Source organism: Rutidosis leptorrhynchoides, chromosome 5 (assembly GCF_046630445.1).
Source record: "Rutidosis leptorrhynchoides isolate AG116_Rl617_1_P2 chromosome 5, CSIRO_AGI_Rlap_v1, whole genome shotgun sequence".
NCBI lineage: Eukaryota > Viridiplantae > Streptophyta > Magnoliopsida > Asterales > Asteraceae > Rutidosis > Rutidosis leptorrhynchoides.
Window position 1 is genome coordinate 332973876 of NC_092337.1, and position 25360 is coordinate 332999235.

At 32.4% G+C, this 25360-nt stretch overlaps 1 pseudogene; it reads left to right on the plus strand.

Annotated features, from left to right (window-relative positions):
• The first annotated feature begins 21181 nt into the window (after positions 1-21181).
• The window catches only part of LOC139849559 (probable ubiquitin-conjugating enzyme E2 23), a 31965-nt pseudogene continuing 27786 nt past the window's right edge, over positions 21182-25360 (plus strand).

Consider the following 25360-nt stretch of genomic DNA (forward strand, 5'->3'; position numbering starts at 1 on the left):
AATCTTGTGGTCTAAAAACAACGATAACTACTTTTGTTAAACCTATGAACTTCACTCAACCTTTTTGGTTGACACTTTAGCATGTTTTGTCTCAGGTGCTGTTTGATTCAAGCTTTCTTATCTACTACTTATGTGATGCTACTTGGACTTAGGATCAAGAGATATCGCATTTATTACTTCTGCATATGAACAATTACTTTATCGTTATTTCCATTATTGTAACGACATTTCATTTTCCGCTGCGTACTCAATAAAGTTAAATTTTCTCATTTAGTATTGTTCTCGTATTATAATATGTTGGTTTATTTGATATTAGTAACGTTTCTTCCAGACCCTATTGGGAGGACGTTACAGATTGGTATCAGAGCATAACCAGGCTGTTATAGAGAACCAGGATTGCAATTTTATGTGTGCCTTACTTGCTAGCTAGGGTGCCTTAGCAATCTAGGAAACTATAACCTTTCCTGCCTTACACTTAAAGCACTTAGGATTGCCTTATAATCTTAACAATCATGCTTTACCCAACTTGACTTAAAGATTCTAATCAAAGTCTCTTTCCTAATGTAGGACTACAACTTTTCTTGACCATAGTGCCTTTAATTGTTGCCTTTAACTGTTAAATGCTACACTATACTTTAGAAACTTTACTTATCTTAGAATGATGAGCTAATCTAAGAACTCTGCTCACTTTCCTGAGTACTATCCAATTACACCACCGCATCTAAATGCGACACAATGATTTCAGAAATTCTTGACATTCATAAGTCATCTATCATGGTTATGTGTATTACATATGTATTACATGAAATATTATCCATGATTTTGAAACTTTTATAATTGTTACTACTCACACACAAACGTATATAACTCCCTGTTATATCACGTACCTATATGCCTTATGCCTTTATGCATCGGTTTATGAATCGAAAAATGTCATTGGGTTATCACAGTATACGAATTGAAAGTCTTTAATCAAAAGATTATTAGATTACATACTTATCACTTTATGATCTCGACACGTCATACTGCCATTATTAAAGTATAGACACATCATATCTTATTATATCTTATCGTATCTATCCCAATAGATTTTGTCTAACACTTTTCCTAAATTCCCTCCATAAATTACGGAAATCTTTTTGCTATATACACGTATTCGAGGAGACGAATATATCATCCAGTATTCAACACTAATCTCATATCAAAAACCCTAATTCCAAACACATAATATGGATTCCTCGAACTCTTCGAGCTCCAATGGCAGCGTAACCGGAATGAACCAACCAATCAGCCATCATCTATTTTGGATGAATTGGGGATGGGTTCGTAGTAAACTTAATCAATGGAGACAAGAAGAAGGTGATCCCTTCCACCAACCGAATTCACCTCTTGGTGAAGAACCTGAAGCACTTACTGGCGAACCCGTTCGGAACACTATTTTCACCCTCATTTCCAGGATATCCAGTCACGAATATATAATATCTAAAATTTTAGATCTTATTCATCCACTTGTTCGAACCGCCAATCATCCCGGAATAATAGAAGAAGTCAACGAGCTTCGCGCTCGAGTAGTGGCTCTGGAGAATATGGTGCGAAACCTACGAACACCAGCAGCAGCACCAGCAGCATAACCAGTACCACCAGTACCATCAGCATCACCACCAACATCACCACCAACATCACCAGCTTCACCAACGACAACATCCGCATTCCACGCCTCAACATCGCACTCAGTACCTCAAACATCAACATCATACGCCCCATAGATACCAAGGAATATTATTAATAATGAGTTAAGATGTATTGACTCATTCTTCCTGAAGAATTACATATGTATACTTTATATATATGGATTGGAACAATAATAAATCTTTTCGTACTAAGCTATTACGTGTGAATCTTAACTAGTATGTACTACATGGTTAATTCATATCACAATATGCTATGATGTACATCTTTTGTTAATAACTTAACAATCGTTAATCATTGCTTCAATACAATAAACTCCATTTCGTAATAAACCAAGTGTATTACTCAAATATATGATTGATTGTATACTTTAATTTTCGATGTACTCGAAACTTTCTAGAAAATATCATTAGTGCCTTATGAATTTCACAAGAATTCCAAGAGCACCAACATCATATACCGAAGTATATCAATAACAATGAACGATGAAGTATTAATTCATAACTTCATTAGCGAAATATTTCACGACAATTATGAAATCTCTAAGGTTTTGGAGATTATTTATTCTCGTTTCAACAGCAAATCAAATGAGTTTAATATTATATTAGCTCATTAAAACCATGATTACATCTGAAGAATACATATATGAACGTATATCTTCTCTTTTGTACAAACTGTTAATTGTAAAAAATATTTTAACGGGTAGGTAAAACCCGAGAGATATTCATATCTCATATAAATATGTTACATTGTACATTCTTCCATTCTGATTCAGCAGTTGTTAACTATACTACTTACGTTCACATGATATATGTATATGTTCACCAAAGAAAAACCATTTTCATACAAATTCAGTTACATACTCTGATTTTGACATATCGAAACTTAAGTAAAGCTTTAGCAAGTGTTATCTTCCTAAAGATCACTACATTCATGAATTATATTCATTCGTATTCTATGATGAATTATCAAATCAAACCACCGAACTTACCATTCCTTACTTTTGAAAATCACAACATTTCTTCGTCAACCGTTAGATCCATTGATGGATGCATCTTACGCTTAAACACTTCAAATTTAAAATTCTTGAAAACATCCTTTGAATCTTGACGATCGCAATCAGCGTTTAATCATCTAAAAATGAAATTTCTTGAAACCATTTCGGATTGATAACCGATGATTCAAATATGGCTGCATTAAATGCAGAGGAAACAGAAAAATTGTAGATGGTCTTAAGGGCCAACAGTTTGATAATAAAGAATGGTACGTTGGAAAAGCTCAAAAGAAAATTTGGAACTGAAAAACGGATTGAGCTAACCATGGAGGAGACCAAGGACAAACACAAGGTTCAAACCCTATATTCAAAGAATCCAGGTAATTTTGGATCCGGTGAAATCTTTAGAGAATATCTTGCTCCGAAGTCATGTTAAAAGCTTGCGGAAAATTTTTCTTCATCAACTTTCGAACTTAGAAATTCCAAAATATCATCATAAATATCCTCTATATTTCGAAAGATATCTTCATAATGATTCATGTCCGCAATTAAGTATCTCTTTGCGATATCTTTATAAAGGAAACTGTTTTAGTTTCTATATTCTGTAAAATTCGAGTTTAAATTATAAATGCTTTGAAGAAGTGTTGGGAATTGAAGCATGAGTTAGTATAATATAATGACGTCAGGCCAACGTGATTATATTACAGTAAGTCATGCTAAGTTTTTAATGGAAGATGATGATTCATAGATTTTATAATCATCATTTTCCATGTTACACGACTCTTACATTCTATTTAACCTCTAAATATATCAAGAACATATTTTTCTTGATGATTCGGTCTTTTCCGGATATTCTGGTAATATGACAAATCAAATCGTACTATTACATTTCCTTTCTACTTTATATATTATGATCATTCGAAACTTCATACCTATGAATTCTGGACCATTACTCGCTTGACTTGAAGTCGGGAAGAAGAAACAAAAGCATAAAGCTCCGACATATAAGGGAAAATATAAAGCCCGATAACGACTCCGAAATTACAAACCGTGTATATCAATGCGTATAGCAATATAAAGACACGGGATAATTAAAAACACTATAACCCCAAGAGCATAGTAGAAGTAAACAGATTCCTCTGGCGGTAAAAGAAAAAGAAGAATGACTGCATAGATGGTCAATATAATAACCAGGATCAGAACTGGATTAAGCATTTTCTTAATCTTTTGGAAGTTTGAATTGAGAAAGAAAGTATAGAAGTGGTGAAGATAATGAAACGAAAGAAGCTAATTTATAGCAAAATTCCAAACACATCAATCGAGGCAAATCACCGCATTTAATCAAACAAATCTCAAAATTTCGTAAATACCGGAGAATCAAATCTTATAGATTACGAAGATTTCCTTTAATTCCTTGAATTCCGGAAATCAATCGTGACTACGTCAAAAGTTAAGGCGAACATTTAATTTTCTCATTTCACTCTTTTATGATAGCTTCATTTATACTCTTCCTATAAACGAATCGTTTTATCCATATTATTCAATAGTGATAAAACTTTATTTTTCAACTTATATTCATCATTAAAATATTCTTGTTGTAAACAATGAAGATCTCTATCAAATTTCATGACTGTGATTTTCACGAACTCCTCTTTGTTTGTCTGCCCTAATATTGTGACATAAAATGCTCAAGGTTTTAAATGAGCTCAGTACAATTCATAACACATTTCATGTATCCAATTTACTGAAATGACTTGTATAACATCATCATTTTGAATGATATTCGCATTAATGATAAAATGCACTTCGTTGAATAACCTATAGAAATCATGGAAGGAGAGGTCAAACAAACGCGTAAAAGCAATATACCTATCGTTAAAGTCCGTTGGAATTCGCGTAGAGGCCCCGAATATACCTGGGAACGCAAAGACCATATGAAACGGAAATATCCCCATCTCTTCTCAACTGCTGATGCAAACGAGGAAACTACCTAAAAACTTCGGGACGAAGTTTTCAATAACGGGGAGGTACTATAACGACCCTCATTTTTTCCATTCTATATTTTTCCAATATTAAAAGCCCAAACAATATAATTAAAACTTAATGATTAAACTTTAATCAACAATTGTTAAGTGTTAAGAGTTAGAAAACATATTAATTAACTTTGTACAAAAATTGACAAGTTAATAAAAGATGAAAATAATAAACTGTTAGTCGACACTCACTGCTAATTAAAATTTATGCATTTATGTAATATTATAACTAATAACCTATAAGTAATAAATAAAAAGTGACATTTATATAAATAATAAAACAATTGGGAACTAAATATATACAAGTCATGAATTAGTAAAAAGAAAATAATACTTATCATGTAGTAAATGTAAAAATAATAATAATAATAATAGTAATAATAATGAGACTAAAAAAATCTTACATCCTTATGTTGACTAAAAATAAAGTGTAAACTAGTACATCCTTATGTTGACTAATTATAAACTAGTACCACCTATTGTTGACTAAAAATTATAAAACAAAATAAAATCATTAATTAGAACATCCTTATGTTGACTAACACTCTAATACTTGCACTATATAAACACCTAGTTTCTCATTCACAAATCACACCAAAATCCTCTCTCAAAAACAATCTCTCCCTCTCCCTCTCTTGTGGTATTCGGATCTTCAAGCTTGTTCTTCGTGTTCTTCAAGAATCTTCAAGGAGTTCTTCAAGATTTTCAAGGCTTTGATCTTCCATCTTCATCGTGTTCATCTTTTCTTTGTTAATTATCTTGAATCTTCAAAGGTATAACATAAACCCTAAACTATTTACATAAACTTTGATCTTTGATAATTCATATTCATATTATAAACTTGTTATTCATAAGTATATACATAAACACACCTAGATTTATATATACATATATACATGTAAAAAAAATATTTATATATATATATATATATATATATATATATATATATATATATATATATATATATATATATATATATATATATATATACATATATATACGAATTATATATACATATACATATTAAAACCTTAAACCCTAATTACACCTAAACTATAATTCTTAAACCCTAATTAATTAAACTCTAAACATTTATGAAACCCTAGGACATTAATTACTAAACCCTAGTTATTAATTACTACTTTAATTAACTAACCCTAATTAATGAAACCCTAATACTACTTATACTAGTACTTAACATGTATACACTATTACTATTACTAGCACCTATAACCTACTAATTATATTGTAGCACAAAAACATTTTGGGATATGTATTAGAGATGTATAGATCTTCGAACTTTCTTGACGAATGGTTTCTACGAGATTCTAGGCAGAGGGTTTGGATTTCCGATTTAAAGGGTCCTATGGCTCAAGCCCCTAGATCTAAATTAGCCATTCGAAGGGAAAGGGGTGATTGGAAGCTTATCTAATACGGCAAGTATTCTAAAATGGAAACACTCATAAAAGTAGAAACTCTCTAGTCATAGAAACTTAGTAAAATAAGAAACTTTCTAAAAATAGAAACTTTATAAAAATAGTAACTTACTAGGAATAGAAACTTAGTAAAACAAACTATACTTAAACACATACTTAAACTTAAACATGGGCAAAACACTTAACTACTCTTAAATGTCAATAGGTTGACTTTCCTGCTCACTCGTTCAACTCTCTATTCCGAGGAATAACTCTCTCTACTTACTAAGGTGAATTCATAGCCCCACTCTTTATTGCTAGCAAACTTATTTAATTTATTTGGGGTGAGACACATGCTGCTTTTACTATTTACAATTTAGACACAAGTACCAACTGCTAAAACTATGCTATACCCGGCTATGTCCGACTAAGTCCCTACAGTGATATTTTTAAGTGCTGCGGCATGCTTATTTATTGGGGGTAGGCCTATCGGGAGTAACGTCCCCGATACATTTGACTCAGTCTTTGTATTACTTGATAATGAAATTTAAACTGACAAGGACAGACACAACTTGTCATGGGGCAAACTTGAACGTTTAGTCTAAATATCACGCACTGGCATAACTTTTGGATCTGCGAGATCTACTTTTTGATCCTGCGGGAGATCAACTTTACAACTAAATCTTGTGGTCTAAAAACAACGATAACTACTTTTGTTAAACCTATGAACTTCACTCAACCTTTTTGGTTGACACTTTAGCATGTTTTGTCTCAGGTGCTGTTTGATTCAAGCTTTCTTATCTACTACTTATGTGATGCTACTTGGACTTAGGATCAAGAGATATCGCATTTATTACTTCTGCATATGAACAATTACTTTATCGTTATTTCCATTATTGTAACGACATTTCATTTTCCGCTGCGTACTCAATAAAGTTAAATTTTCTCATTTAGTATTGTTCTCGTATTATAATATGTTGGTTTATTTGATATTAGTAACGTTTCTTCCAGACCCTATTGGGAGGACGTTACAGTTATTACCGGAGAACCTTTTATATTCCACGACATCATCAGCAGATGTACCAACAGCTCGTTATCTCTTTGGCGAAATCCGCAATCAGTATTTTGAAAATCTCGCAGAACTTCTTCAGTTATACCTACAACGTTCATCTCTAATAATTTTATACTTCAAATGTGAAGTTTCTGAAAAACACCCTGAACTGTGAAGTAGTTCTTGAAATGCTAATGAAGCAGCAAAAATTGTAAACGACTTTAACAGTCAAAAGCTTGACGATGAAGTACAGTGTGTTGGTAAAGCTCAGAAAAATAGAAGGGGTTGGAATTGGAAAATGGATTGAGCAAAGTATGAAAGAGGATGTGGATAAATCACAAGAATTGAATCTGCTTTCAAAGAATTCAAACGATTCAGTACCTGCTGAAACCGTTAGTAAGAACCCTAATTCTTATTCTAAACCTTTCCAAATGATATTCATCATCATCATTTTATCTTAAGATATATAAGATATCTTCATATCTTCCGTTATACATATTCTCCATATTTCTGGAGATAATACCACAACTATTCCTACCTGGGATCGTTTATCTCTTCGTAACATCTGCGTTACAACATAAAAGAAACTGTGTTAGTTTCTAAATTTTGAAATCTTCAAATTTAAAATATGAATGTTTTGAAGTAGTGTTGGGAACTGATGCATGAATTAGTATAATATAATGAAACTTGATCAACTTCATTATATTATAGTAAGTCATGTTAAGTTCCTAATGGAATGTGATGATTTACAGTACCGTCATCATGTGCCATGTTACACGGTTCTTACATTCTATTTAATCCCCAAACGTATTAGGAACATATCGTCTTGATAGTTCGATCTTTTCAGGATATTCTGGTAATTTGACAAATCAAAAATCGTGCCATTACCATTTCTTTCTAAGAGCATTAGCTATATTCATTTCAAATTTCATACCTACGAATTCCGGACCATTGCTCGCTTGACTCGAGGACGGGAAGATATCAAACCCAACAACCACCCGGAAACTACAAACCGTGTATATCAATACGTATTGCAACGTAAAGACACGGGAGAATTAAAAACAATATAAATCCAAGGAAATCATAAAAGTGAATAGATTTTTCTGGCGGCAGATGAAAAAGAAGAATATAGGATATGGAAGTTAGAAGTATAATAAGAATCAGGATTGGGTGGAGCATATCGGCGAATATTTTAAAGTAGGAATTAAGGAGAAAGAGTAAAAGCTATAGGATGTGGAAATAAGGAAACGAAGGGGGTAGATTTATAGTGAAATACCCGATAAAGAAATCAAAACAGATTTGTCACATTATATCAAAGAAGATCCTGTTTCCTAAATCGTTGAAGAACCAAATCTTATTACATAAGATTTTCTTTAAATTCCTTAAATTCTGGAAATCAATTCTAGTCACGTCATCGGTTGAAACAATTCCATATTCACTCATTACATTCTTTTGTGATAGCTTCACTCGTGCGCTTCATATGATCGAATAGTTTTATTCATATCTTCCGATAATGATAAAACTTTAATATTACCTCATATTCGTCATGAAAACATTTCTATTGTTAATTATGACAACCTCTACCAAATTTCGGGGACGAAATTTCTTTAACGGGTGGGTACTGTAACGACCCGGAAATTTCCGACCAAATTTAAACCCTAATCTTTATATGTTTCCGACACGATAAGCAAAAATCTGTAATTTTGAGTTTAGAAAGTTTGAAACTTATATTCGGATAACCAATTACCCTTTGACCATGTCTGACGATTCACGAACATTTTTTTTATGTAACTAAATATATACATATATGTAAATGTAAGTATATATGATGATTTAAAATAATACTTTTTATTACTATTAACATTAATAATATGATTGTTATCATTTTTATTAATATTAGTATTATTATTATTAATATTATAATTCATATACTTATTATTATTACTATTATCTTTACTAAATAATAAGATTTGCGAATCAAACATACAGTTAATCTAATGGCATTTTGCTATATATCATTGTCACCCCTTTATTCCATTGAAATGGGATGCTAGTTGTTAAACAGAACCAAACAAAAACGGGTATCAATCTGTCTAAAGCTTTTGTTATTTTCTTTCTTATTTACTGCACTAATTGATTAAGTTGTCAATTATAAATACTACACAACAATTAATTAAAGCATGTTAACTGAGGAGAGCCATTCAGTACTTTTATTATCTATCAAACCATCACGGCAACTATGCTAGACCACCTTGAACCTTCTCCGGCAACCACCCTCTCTATCCCGTCTCTCCCTCTCCTTTAATTATGCCTGAACTCATCATAACCACAAACCATCTCACCCTTCTTATTTCTCTTGCTTCTGCAACTCCTTGTTTACTACTTTCTGTTTTCCTGTTCGAGACACAAACCCACCACGACTCTTACTTGTTTGCCAATATTCCATGAAACCAAACCACCCTTCTTCCATCTCGGTTTTACTGGTTCGAAACAGCCACAATAACAAACATATAATTCTTTGTTTTCTGTTTATACTCGATGATTCAGACAACCACTTTCTCTTCTATTCTTGAAGCCGCCATCACCCAGAATAAATCACCATCACCTCGTTGAACCCATCATTCGATTCTGTCTACCTATGTGAATGATTCAGTGACGACACCATCTGCCTTAAAAGCAAACAAATAACTTTGTAAAATTGAAGAGCTCAGTTACTTATCAATCGTCAAATTATCAACTAAAACTCAAAATAACTTGTGTCTGTTCAATTTTAAAACAGAAATCGAATTGAAAACCCAAATCGTTTCCCTGTTCTTCCATGATTCCAACTATTGCTACTGTGTCAATCAAATTAATTTCATCAAGATAGTTGGTCGATTATTTACTAATAATCTTTCCATTAATTTCTTCTTCAAGTAAATTGTCACTAATTTCCCCACCCCGAAACTTCCTGAAAATCGAATACCCATAACCCATCAAATAATTAAATTAAGTTAAACTTATTACCTTGGAACCTCTTCATCAAGATCTGTTAAGGAATTATTGCTGCTAATCGATTAAGAACAAGGTGATAGATTACAGACCACGTCTCTGATTGCCATCTTCAATTTCGATCGGTCTGCAATAATTACAACCAAGAACCATCGCAAGCATTCATCAGCATCAGATGAACACCACCGAAAATCACCATATTCACTCTTCCTTTTCCTCTTCTCCCTCTCTTCTTCGTTAAACCCTGAACACCCCAATATCGAACACACCTGCTGCCTTGCTTCTGTTTATCCGATACAATAATGATGATGATGATAGAAATGTTTGTTGTTAATGAATTAAATCGATGATGAATAACAAGAGGAGGAAGAAGATGAACAATGGAAGGCGATATGATGATGATAGTGATAAAGAATAACGATGGCAATGGAGATAATGGGATACAGAAAGAACTTGATAATGATGGGTAGTTGGTGCCACGAATTAAAAGGAAAAGGGAAAGAGACTGATAGAGACTGATAGGTCGTTTCCTTGCAAATCGATTAATATGAATCCTAGATTGGGCCATGTCCCATTTTGTTATTATTGGGCCGAAAACTAACCCTTCCTTGATTGGGCCGAAGTCTAACATTTTCTGTTGGGCCATAAGAGTTCGATTATTATGATCGTATATAGGATTCAGTCTATGATTTAAGTCAGAAAAGTTGAAATAGAAGGATGGCTGGGTGATTTGTTTCTTATACAAGAGGTCCTAGGTTCGAGTCCTGGCCTAGGTGGTTTGCTATCTTTTTAAGCCTTTAAGGTAGTAACCATTTTTATTATTATTATTATTATTATTATTATTATTATTATTATTATTATTATTATTATTATTATTATTATTATTATTATTATTATTATTATTATTATTATTATGATATAAAAGATATATAAATTATAAAAGATTAAGATAAAAGTAGTTATGTTTATATTTAATGATTATGAATACTATAAGTATGATTAAGAATAGGTTAAAATTATAAATACATATAATTAGGGATGGCAATGGATCGGATATGGATCGGGTGAGGCCGTATCCATATCCATATCCATTTATTTTTTTTACTTTTCATCCATCCATATCCATATCCGTCGGGTGAAGTGAGTTAATGGATAATTATCCATATCCGTTTAAATTTATTTTATTTTTAACAACTATAAGCGGTGGTTCACTATATACGATCAAAAGTAATATTTATAATAGTTTATGCGATCGAAAGTCACATTTTACTAATCTATATAACAAATATTCAATAGATAACCTATTAAACGTGTAAAGATATCGACATGTAAGTTGCTTACTTTTAGTTACATGGAATCACATTTGAACCACCAAAGTACGATAAATACATTTGATTATTTAAACAAAACAAAATAAAAGAAGAAAGTTATATTTTTAGAGAAAATATAAAGAAAGATGAATATGAACATAATTAATGAAATATCATTACATAAATGATACTAGTTTGAGTGATAAATTTATATATTTAGTTATTTCGGGTGAAAGCGGGTTCATCCATTGTGATGACCCGGAAATTTTTGACCAAATTTAAACTTAATCTTTGTATGATTAACATTTTCGACACGATAAGCAAAGTCTGTAAAACTGAATATCAAAATTTTTGAACTACTTTTATATATTTAAATACCCTTCGGTTATTTTCGACGATTCGAGAACAATTATATGTAAATAGATACATATATACTATAACATGAAAAGGTAACAATGTATTAATTGTTTGATACCGTACATTAAACTTATTGGTTTAAATATCTATTTGAATGTATATGATAAGTTGAAATATTTATTATTAAAATTTATTTATAAATAACTTCCAATGCGTATTTAAAAACTGATTTATGTATATTAAAAAGATATATACATATATATAATAAACGATAGTAACATTCGTTTATTGATTCAATTGATATTTAGATAAGTTAACTAAAGCGTTTAAGATGAACCAGTTAAACACTAATTTGTTACAGTGTTTTCAAATTGCCACATTACTCAAAATGCTACAGTGTTTTCGAAAATCACTATTTGCTACAGTGAAATTGACTTTGCTACAGTGAATTGCTACAGTAAAATTTGACTTTGCTACAGTAACTTTGCTACAGTAAAACGCTATTATAAAAATGTATTTTAACAAATAGCGAGACGATGATTTATAGAAGTAAATGACCAAAACACTCGAAAGTTTAAGATACACTTTGAGTGATATAATTAAGGGATAATTTAAGGCTATTGATAAGGCTAAAAAGGAACACATATTTCATAGCATTATCCCCCAAGAAAGACAGGATTTTAGTTGTAATTGTTCCATATTCAAGTAATATTCGTTTATATTTAATAAGTGCGAAGACAAAAGGCGAAAACGAAGAATTGAAGACGAAAAGGTCCAAAATGCTCAAATGTACAAGATACAATTAAAAAGGTTCAAATTATTGATGAAGAACGTCTAAAAAATGACAAGAGTACAAGTTGCGGAACGCAAAGTACACGATATAAAATAGTACGCAAGGACGTCTGAAAATCCGGAACCGGGACCCGAGTCAAGAAGAAACGCCCGACGCAACGGACCAAAAATATCTAGTCTACTATGCACAAGAATAAAATATAATATATAAATAATTATATTAATTATTTATATATTTATATTTATTTTATATTATGTCGACAAGCTAGGAGCCAAAACAATGTGAGCTGTCCCTGGTCCTCATGCGAGTCGCATGGCCAGAAGGCCATTTCCATGCGAGTCGCATGACTCCAAATTTCAGGCCACATCTATAAATTTCAGTGTTTTCGCTCGATTTAAATCACACACATACACAAATATATATATATACTCCGTAATATTATTTATTATTTATTATTATTATTATTATTATTATTATTATTATTATTATTATTATTATTTTTATTATTATTAGTGTTATTATTTTTGTGATACAAAAATAATAATGTACAAAAAATATTACGACGGAGTGCTGTCCAAGTAATTTTCAAAACGAGTTTCCGAGCGAGCTAGAGCTAAGGAAAATATGGGTTATTGCCAAGGAAATTATGGGTAATGTTCGGGGGTATTTTTGTGAATCAAACCTCGTGTTTATCATCTCCGATGCGTCTACGTGCTTTCCTGCAATATTGTATATCAATATTAAACTGTGAGTTTCATAAGATCCCTTTTACTCTCTACATTTTTGGGCTGAGAATACATGCAAATGCTTTATTAACCGATATACAATATTTATATGCGTGAGTTTCATTTGATCCCTTTTTAAATATATTTTTGGGCTGAGAATACATGCACTTTATTTTAAACGCAATGGATACAAGTACATACTAAATTCTACACTGAGTTTGAACCGAAAATTCCTTAACTTTGGTAACTGTTAACTGCCAGTTATAAGAACTGGTGGGCGCGAGTAGTAGTATATGGATCCATAGGGCTTGATATCCCCGTCCGAGCTAGAGCACTAGCCTTTTAACGGACGTATGCTATTTGAGAAGCGTACACGTTGGTTTGCGTGTATTATTAAGATGATTATACAAAGGGTACAAATTATATAAGCATTAAAGTTTAGTTACCAGGGTGCTCAATTTTGTAGAACCGATTGATAAACGTTTCTGGACGGAACAACTGAAATCTTGTGATCCACCTTTTATGAAAAACCTATTGATAAACGTTTTGAATAAAACAACTGAACTTTTGTAATCCAAATTGATATACGGATTATGTGTAATATTAAAACTATGAACTCACCAACCTTTGTGTTGACACTTGTTAGCATGTTTATTCTCAGGATTCTAGAAGTCTTCCGCTGTTTGCTTATACGTGATACAAGATATGTGCTTGGAGTCATACATGCTATATACAAGAAACTTGCATTCACCAAACCATTACCATGTATCTTATTTTGACTGTATTGTCAACAGATGTATTATTGTAAACCATTTAAATGGTGATTGTCTATACGTAGAAATCATCAGATGTTAAAAACCTGGAATTTATATATTCATTTATGAAATACCTTTTCAAACGAATACAATGTTACAAAATGTATCACATAGAGGTCAAATACCTCGCAATGAAATCAATGAATGACGTGTTCGTCCATATGGATTTGGAGCGATCGTCACATCCATGGATGAAATTTTTTCATCCACATCCATATCCATATCCATTTAGATCGTCCATATCCACGAATAATCGGGTGGATCGGATGGATATCCACTGGATCGGGTATCCATTGCCATCCCTACATATAATATTATCATTAGTAGTAAGATTTTATTATTATTATTAAGTATTAAGTATAATTATCAAAATTATTATCATTATCATTATCATTATTATTAAACCTATCATTTTCAATAAAACTATTCTTATTATTACTAAAAGTATCACTTTTATAAAAATTATCCTTTTTGTTAGAATTATTATTAAAAATATCATTTTTAATATTATTATCATTATTAGTATATTTCTAACATTACTATTATTACGAATAATATAAAAATAATATAATTCTTAAATTTATCCTTATAATCATTATTATTTTTTTTATTTTAACAATATCATTATAACAAATATATAATATCTATAAAAAAATATATTTTTACAAATACCATAACATTCCATATAATTATATATTACCTTATAAATATATATATATATATATATATATATATATATATATATATATATATATATATATAAATATATATATATATATATATATATATATAAAGTTAGTTGATTAAATGTGATATGTGTTAATATTTATACAAATGATATAGGTTCGTGAATCCAAGGCCAACCTTACACTAGTTCAGTGATGTTATATGTATTTTTACTACAAAATACAGTATGGTGAGTATATAGTTCCCTTTTAAACTTTAAATATTTTTGGGCTGAGAATACATGCGCTGTTTTTATAAATGATTTACGTTATGGACACAAGTGATTAAAAATGATATTCTGCGGATTGATGTGCTAGGTAATTTATTTATATGTTATAATAGCATGTAAGCGCGAATCCTAAAGATAGATCTATCGGGTTTAACACCCCCATCCAGTAGGCTGCACTAGACATAAGAACTAGTGGGCGGATGTTTAGTACTTCGAGGATTATTTATACACTTGCGAGTGTACATATCTATCTTTGCGAAGATGACTTATTATATTATTGTTAAGGTTGGTTACTGAGGCCTCAACATAAGCAGAATGATTTTATACACTTGCGAGTGTATTATATTTTTATACATGAAATCTTGTGGTCCATAGTTATAACGCTGCTAGCATCAAACCTATATATCTCACCAACTTTATGTTGACATTTTAAAGCATGTTATTCTCAGGTACGAATTAAGTCTTCCGCTGTGCATTAACTCATATTAAAGATATTATTTGGAGTCGATCATCGCAATGGGACCAACTGTTGAAGACTTCGTCCGGGAAGATTAGTTTCGGATTCTGACAGTTTGATCCAAGATACCTCATCCACACCAAGTGTAAAATCCAATAACTAGTATATGTATCATCTTATTAATCAATAGTGAACTCAACATATTCTAAATATGCTATAAGGATTCACAATGTGTATTAAACCATAGTCCATGGTTATCTTTTACAATTATTAAAGTACTTAAGCTCCATCACAATGATTCCACTAAACAATACTTGATTTTTCTAACACTATGCTATATTGGTCAATTGATGTAATCACATACATCATATTACCAATTCCCAAAGCATACAGGTATTTGATAACAATTAAGCAACATCTAATCCTCATTTCATATTAAAAAATATTTGTCTCATTAACTTGTACCATTTAGATAGACCATCAAATGGTTTGTGGACATACCTCACAAATAAACAACTATTTTATGGACATTTTATTTGGTAATAAAAAGTCACTTCACAATCATGAAGATTGTTATGTGACTTTTCTAACAAATTATCATCACTTTAAATGACATAACAAAATCACAATGTCAATAACAGATAGGGGGTGTCCATGTCAATACCCAAAGAATACATGTAAACAACCAACCTTCTTTTATTGACAACACACATCCATATACAAATCCTATTATGATTAATACCATAGTATAATTCTATCCCCTTATCAAGAATTATATCTCTGGGCATGGAAGATACAATTTCCATTAAAGGGGCACTATGCCACAAAACTAAAATTAGTTTGATACTTTAAATGAAGACAAACACTACTCATATATCCGGTGTGTTTTCCAAAAGTGAAGACCATGAAAATATAATAGCAATAACCGGAACAATTTCCTTTTTCTCAAATAAAGAAACAATGTGTTCCATAATTTCTTTTTTTTTTTACATATACCGTAACCATTTTCTCCAATTTTAAAATGGAGAATACTAAAGTCACAAAACTTATTTTGGAAACAAATAGAGAGTAGCAAAGAAAATATGAAACATAATTTCATATCATGTTTTCTTTCAGTAACACAATATCATGTTTTCTTTCAGTAACACAAAAAGTAGTTATGATCGTTATCCTAAATTAAGCGATCATCATGGCAATTTTTAGAAAATAATCCTTATATTGTCAATCGTAATATGGTTTACAATTTAGAGTATTTTATTATCATTAATAAACCACTTTATTGTGAACATCTTTTCACATGGGATCTTTGGAAGATGCTTTTATTAAATTCTAATGCATACGATGTACAGCAGGAAACCCATGACAAGTTCCTTATATTATTTTTAAATCTAGAAGTGTCATTTATTATGGTTGATCGATAACTGCAAACCATATTACACAATGGAATTTGTTTTCTACATTTTAAATATAATGAAATAAACATTAAAAACTTAAAGCACTGGGTGTGGTGACGCGTCAGTTCGGTGTTAGTTCAGTGTCTTGCTGATGACTGGACGCTGACTGGACTGATACTGAAAACTGACACTGGTGGGAATTGGGTAGAATGTCAGTTCAGTGTCTTGGAGAGATAAGATAGGGTCCACCAATTATTTTTAATAAGTAATTTTTTATATATTTTTAACTCATTATTAAATATAATTAAGACAAAATTTCATTCCTCGTCCCTGAACTTTATATCGATTTTGACTCCCTGTCCTTTTTCTTTTTTTTGTGTATTCCTCGTCCCTAAACTATCAAAAGAGTACATCCCTCGTCCCCCCGTCTACTTTCTGTCAATTTTTCCGTTAAATGAAGTCATGTGCGAAGCATGTGAGGGTAAAAAGGTCATTAAACTACATGGACGAGGAGCGTAATTATGTCTTCTTCTTCAATATTCAATTTAATCCCAAAATCATAAATTATAAACCCTAATAAAATAAATTCATTCCTCTTCTTCCATAAAACTTAAACACATTTTTACCCTAAATTATGAATGCACATCTAACACACAAAAATTATAAAATAATCTATGTTACCAATCTAAATTCAAAAACATTTTACAGATCTCAGTTCTCACTTCATTATTATCTTCACCTTTATCGTCACCGCCACTACCATCACCGTCGTCGGATCTATCACTACCACTACAACTACTCTGATTAGAAGATGAATCTCAAAATGATGATGAAGATGATGCTGCTTCTGATGAAGATGGTCTGTTTTAATTGGGCTTTAATGAGAAATTTGAAGAAAGACCTAAATTCGTTTCAATGATACCACAACTGCTCCGATTCGGTAAACATCCGGATCAGGTAACAATTTCTGGGCCCAGATCCGGTATTCAATTAATTGAAATGGGTGTCGGTTATAATTTATTATATATATATATATATATATATATATATATATATATATATATATATATATATATATATATATATATATATAATGTGGATATTGATTGAAATGGGTTTTGGGTATTTGCTTGACTATTACTCTGCTATGCCCACCGTGACCGGATTTTTCATCGCCGGAGACTTGTCGGCGCCGGTGATCCCACCATTGAATCTTATTTAGCTATTACAACTGATCACGAAGGTTCTAAGTTATGTTGTAAATCATTGTGCTAACTTCAATTTGTTGAATGAAACATCAAATAAGAATTTGTGATTTTGAGCTAAATAAAGATGGAGATGAATATATATACTGTAGCACGAAATTGGATCTGAATAAATGTAGTTTTGAGATTCTGAGATGTATTGACAAATCAGTATATGAAACGTGAAAGAATTGTTGTGATGATGATTTTATAATCTGAAAATATTATAATCGAGAAAGGATTTGTGGTTTATAATTTTACAACAATGATTTGGAATATAAATCTGAGGATGAAACAAGGGTTTGAATTTGTGTTTCTGCAGAGTGGGTTTGACTTTTGAGGTAAAGGTGTAAATAGATTTGAGGAAAAGTCAAAAGAAATATGTAAAATGACGAAACTACCCTCACATGCTTAGCACATGACTACATTTAACGGAAAAATTGACAGAAAGTAGACGGGGGGACGAGGGATGTACTCTTTTGATAGTTTAGGGACGAGGAATGCACAAAAAAAAGAAAAAGGACAGGGAGTCAAAATCGATATAAAGTTCAGGGACGAGGAATGAAATTTTGTCTATAATTAATAAAAATACGAACAAATATTAAATTTAAAAATACATTAAAGATCGTAAAATACACTTTTATTAAAAAAAAAAAAAAATCCTAAAACGATTACAATTAAAAACCTAAAATTAAAAGTTATTAAAAAAGTCCTAAAATTACTTATTAATCCTAAACTTACTTATTAAATCCTAAAAATTACTTATTAAAAATAACAACAATTTAACGTCCATAGCGAGTGTGAGATCCGGATTCATGCGAAGACGTATCATCGTCTCGACCGTTCGAAGCCGGAAGGCTCCACACGTTCCTACAGTACAACGTGATACGTTTGTTCTTCAGTTTGACCTTTCCGACCATTCGTTCCCACACGGCTTCGGATTGAAATACCTTGAACAAATCCGTGACCTCGTCACAGTACCAAACGTCAGCGGCTTCGCAATCTACCATTTCGCGTATAAAGCTCACAACGCGTTCAACATCGAAGCCGGTAACATCTAGAGCTTCGAACGATTGTGTGTACCCGTCGAGCCAATATTGGCGGTTATCGGATAGGTCGCCGTGGTAGTGCACGTCGAGGTTGATCAAGCAACGATTGGCCATATTTTTTTTTGTCAAGGAGAAAGGAATTTTTTTTTTTTTTTTTTTTGTTAAATGATGCAGATTGTATGTAAATAATGAAAATGATGGGTTATATATAGGGATGAAAAAGAAAATGCAACGGATAGAATTTTGAATATGGGGCCCACTAAACAGCACACGCCGAAGTCTTGCCAGCGACGCCGGCTCTAACGACGCACCCCCGACGCCGGCGCGGTGTGGGGCGACGGTCGGTGGGGCAACCGACGCCGGGGTGACCTCCTCCACACCGTATGCTCTTACAGCCATATGGAAGAAACGCAAGACATATTCCAATATTGCATAAATTCTCATCCAAGTGACACTTGAAGATATTTCTTCATTTGCACATGTATGTTTTTTGATGCAACTCATCTTGTTTGAAAATTCCTTCCACGAAGTAAATCAAACTTACACCCATGACCCATCTATTCCTCTTTTCTCGTAACAATTGCAATACGGTTCACGCCTTTGACTCCGATTAAATCCCAATTTTTCACATAGAATAAATTCCATGCATTATAGTCACCGAAGTTACCTATGTCCATCAAGGTTCATCCAACGAAAATACTTTATTAGTTTGTGGGAAATAAGGTATAGAGAATGTCCGGATAAACTTTTGAATCATGTGAACACTTTTCTAATAATGTCTTTCGACCTTATATAAATATATTGTCTTACGAAATTTTTATTAAGATAAGATAAATGCATAACCACAATATTAACAATTAAAATTTAGAGTCAATAACATAGTTAATTTGTATATTGTAAGTGTTCATGTTTTCATCATCTTTAAATTTAAATATGAGACAAATTCTCTCTATGTATAGAGTATGAAAGGTTACACTTTTTGACTAAAAAGTGCCATGAATGGTTACAACTTCTGAGTAAAAGGTGTCCATGAATCAGGGCGAAAGTGTGTGGTGGCAGAGGGGGCGGCTGCCCCCAGTGATTTTTTTTTTAGTGTAAAAATTTTGGGTTTTTCGACTTTGCCCCCGGTGAATTTTTTTTTTCCCCCAAACCTACATATTTTGCCCTAAAACCTTCAAATTTTGCCCCAAATTCTCCAACTTTCGTCCCAAAATCTTCAAATTTTGCCAAAAATCTTCAACTATTGCCCCAAAATCTTCAAATTTTGTCCAAAAAAATTGCTATGGTTTAATTTTTTTTTTTTTTTTGCCCCCGGTGAGAAAAATCCTAACTTCGCATCTGCCATGAATACTTATAACTTTTAATCAAAATGTACCATGAATGTTTACACTATTTCATTAAGGTTTACACCATTTCATGATTAATTGTCTTTTGGCCAAAAACACGTCAACCAACAAACACAACCTTTCAAGTAGATGACTCTACTTAGCTGAAATGAGCGTTTATTCCACATTCTCCTAAAAAGTTAACTCGAAATCCATATGTCTCAAGTAAATCACTTTATCACACGAATGACCGATGACACTAAAATCACCAATATAAAAAAAAAAAGATGAGATTCATAAAACAAAATAAAAAAATCGTTTACAATATAATAGAAATAGAAATAGAAATAGAATTCATATCAAAGTATTAATTATTCTTCAATATAGCTGGGGGGGCGTGCATATTCACGGCTAAACACACACGAGAACAAATACGGATACTCCGTCGATCCCCATAAACCACTTGTTCAGTATGTGACGCCACTGGAATAACATACATTATTTCTAGTGGATACCTAGAATCAAAATTATATAATCCTTCATACTTCGAATTCAATTCAATACACACGCATTACTACTTAAATATGGCGAGTGATAAAGAAGATTACACGACGTTCGGTACAGCAATTGAACGAGAAGAAGATGATACAAGTCGCAGCACAAAATCGATTGCAGAAGCTTCTGGTCAGTTGCGAACCTTAGGTCCTTGGAAACAAAAGGTCCGATTCGAATTTGTTATTATTTCAGTACATTCACGTTTGTATGGATTCTGTTAAATGAATAGGAATGTTTTATTCGCATTAATTTATGTAGACTCAGCTAGGGTTTAAGAAGTATATTTTGCCGAGTTATTTGCAAACTAGACTGGCCTATATTCATATGTAAAATTCATATGCTTACTTATGAAACTAAATACTGAAATAAATACTAATTGAAAATTTGAATCTATAGTGCTTCTTATCATCATAACTGCATGATCGTGCACTAAATTTTTGATAGATATCATTCAATATTGGTAGCTTAAAGTAATATTACACATGTTAGGCTTCTGGAATTGAGGTAGTCAATTATGATTATGATAGAAGTACATTTAAGAAGTAGAAAACGGAGTAAACTTAGCTGTAAGTTTACTCATTTGTTGAATGTTGTTGATGCATATATGGATTTTTTCTTAAATGGCGTAGGAATTGGAAGACGATTCTTTGGGGACTTCTATGAAGTTTGACAAATTTGGAAATGTTGCAGCAGATTTAGCTAGACAGCAGTCTGATAAGGAGCAAAATGAAAGGTACAATGAGGCATCCATCACTAACATATGCTTGGTTTTTATTAGTAGGTCATTAAATGATTGTTGAGTTTGACTATTTGTCAACATCAACTAGTCAGAAGTTCTAATATGAATTAATGATCAACTTCTTGCTGAACAAATATTGTCGATATGTTTGATACTTAATTTGAAATAAAATTAGCTTACATTATTTCTCATTGTGTGTTCAACACGTGTCTTTAAGTTTTGATCAAAATGAAAATTAGTAAGTAAAAAAGCATTAAAAATTTTGGTTGTTTGTATGTGTTTGTGTAATATGAGCAATGAAATAACAATTTCCTTTTGTTGGTGTGCTTGTAAATATGCTTGTATTGAATGGATGTAAAGATGTAGATATGATACACACATACCTTTAGTTAGAGACGTATGTTGTGTCTGCTTTGGGGATATGGGAATTGGTTGGGAAAAAAAAATTAATGAACTATGTTTGCTTGGTGGGAATGGGCTTCAAATTTCAGTATCAAACCCAAAAAGGTGGGGATTTCTAGACCCATTAATAGTGGTGAGCTTTCCATTCCCATTCGTGTTCCCAGTCATTCATTCACTCTATCATACCCATACCATAGTAAACACGTATGCATATATAACGTCTCTAATTATATACGTGTATCCTTCCTTTTTGATATTCAATATCTTAATATATTGCAGACTGTCAGCTATACCTGGACCTGCTCCTGAGGAACAAGATGTTCCAGACACTGATCCTATTGGTTTACCTCGGAATAAGGAGTCGGGTATGTAATTAATCAGAAGTTAGCTAACTAAAGTACACTCTTTCATTATATATATGCATGGAATGCTGTAAATTTGTCTCTTTAATTTTATTACTTGTTGGCTTAATTTCATCAGCAAGAAACGTTGCACCTGGTTTTGGAATTGGTGCCCTTGAAGAACTTGATGCAGAAGATGAGGATGAATATGCGTCAGGTAGGTTCGTTTTTTGAGTTACTTTTTTTATTTCAAGTGTGATAAATGTATGCTGTTTTGGTTGGTGAATGCAAATGTATTTTTTTGCATGTGTTTCGTTGTCAAATACAAAATACAATAATCAATATTTCTTTGGTTCATAATAGGGGAGAACATGATTAAACTTCAAAAGTGTTTAACTTTTGGTCTTATTTTTAAGTCTTCTTTTTTCCAGTTTTGATGTTGTGATAACTTAAAAATAATTAATTAGATCATTGTATGACACAGGTTCCAAGTACAAATATAGCTCTAGACTAAGTGCTCATTTCTTGTGTATCACTTGTTTTTTTTCTAGGAGATGTTCCAAGTACAAAAGTGTGTTTATTTTGGTCTTATTTACGTCTTCTTTATTTTTTATTTTTTTGCTTCTTCTTCAATCTTCTTTTCTTTTTGGTAATAGGATATGATCATGAACCTTTGGTTGAAGAAATTGAGGAACTGGACAAAAAGAAGTCCAGTGTAAAGCAAAATGATAATCTGCCTGGTTTTAAAGCTGCAACCAATTCCGACAACCAGCTAGAAAGGTGACATTTGTTTGTCATCTTAGCAACCTAAAATGTTGTATTGATTGGCCTTTTAAATTTCCAAAAACTATTTTTCTTACCTAGTTATTGTCCAATAGCCAATACATTGTAACATTTAATGATAAATTAGAGCAATAGGAAATCATAAAGAACAAGTGTGGATTTGTTCATTGTTACCAAGGTTGCAAAAATTGCTACTAGGGGAGTACTCGGTCGGGACTTTTCAGGGAGTACTTTACTTGGCAGCTTGGGGATAAATCCTGAGTTTTGGCTAAGCTTGACTTTGATTTTGACTGATTTTCCTAGTACTCCCCGAGCTGCAATAACCGAGTACTCGTCGAGTAATTACGAGTTTTGCAACACTGGTTATTACTTTATTAGGATCAATTACATTCTTATATCTGTTAACTAACTGCTATATTTACGTGATACATACTGCTCTCAGATTAAATCCTCCGGCTGCTACCCTTGAAGTCAACCAAAAAATAACTGAAAATCCAACAGATGTTCCCCCAGATGAAAATGGAAGGCGTCTTGATGAAGATAATGAAGTGACTGATTTCTATCATGAGGATGTTGCTGGAAATTGTGCTGAACCTGAACGTTATGATTTTCATCATGGAGATTGCGTTGCTGCTGCTTGTAATGCGAAAGGGCAAGTTGGTATGGTTGTGGATGTTAATATATCCGTGGGTTTATTACCTCAAGATGGATGTTTAATAGAAAACGTATCGTCAAAAGATTTGAAGCGTGTGAGGGATTTCAATGTGGGTGATTATGTAATACTGGGCTCATGGGTTGGTATAGTAGGCCATGTACTTCAGACTTTGACAGTCTTGTTTGATGATGGTCATGTTTCTGATATTGACACATATGGGCTTAAACCAATTGGAATGATTGATCCGACAGATACATCTTATCCTTATTATCCCGGCCAAAGGGTCATCGAAACCTCAACCTCTTTTAAAGGAACCATAAGAAAAGTTTCAGTGACATTAACGCAGGTTCGGTGGCTAGGAACTAGAGGTCAGGATCTGGTAAAGCCATCTGACCTTCAGGAACCTAAAAACTTGAAGCTTTTACCATGTTTCCCGCATACCAACTGGGTTGTTGGCGATTGGTGTCTCTATCCATTTGATAAAACATCATCTACTAAGAGTTCGTTGGAGAATGATTCAGACGTGTTGCCTGAGGATTTGACAAAGAACTGCGACCCTTCAACTACTAGCTCATTGCCTGGTTCAAAAGGTCCACAACATTTTGATAAAGCCCTCTTAATTGTTAATAAGGAAACAAGAGTTGATGTAGTCTGGCAGGATGGACAAACAGAACGTGGATGACATTCAACATCTTTGATACACCGTAAAATCCTTGGTGATCACGAGTTTTTGCCCGGCCAATACGTGGAATTCAAACCAACCGATGATGATGATGATGATAACACTAAAATCTATCGTGCGGGAGTTGTGAAAAGTGTTAATGCGAAAGAACAAATTGCTTGCGTGAGGTTATTAAAAGACCCTCAATGGTTAAAGAAGTCTGATAAAGATGAAGACGAAGAGGAATATGTGAGTGTCTATGAGCTTCAACTGCATAAATCTTTGGATTATGATTACGGGGATCCTGTTTTTAGGTTGTATAATGCTACTCTTGGTGAGAATGACCTCTCTTTTGTTGGTATTATTACGGGGCTTGGAATTTGTGATGTGGAAGTTACGTGGGCTAATGGCGTGGTATCAACGGTATGTTATCTCATATGTCTTTCACTTTAGTCCTTCTGAATTTATTTATTCTGACACCACAATGGGCGGGTTCGGGCAAGTTTAATATTGGGATTTGGTGAGTGTTAAGAGTACTTTATGGAAGACATGCATATTACAGCAAGACAATAAGATAGATGTCATATTGCAATTTAGAGTATATGATTAAGGGTAAAACATGACATT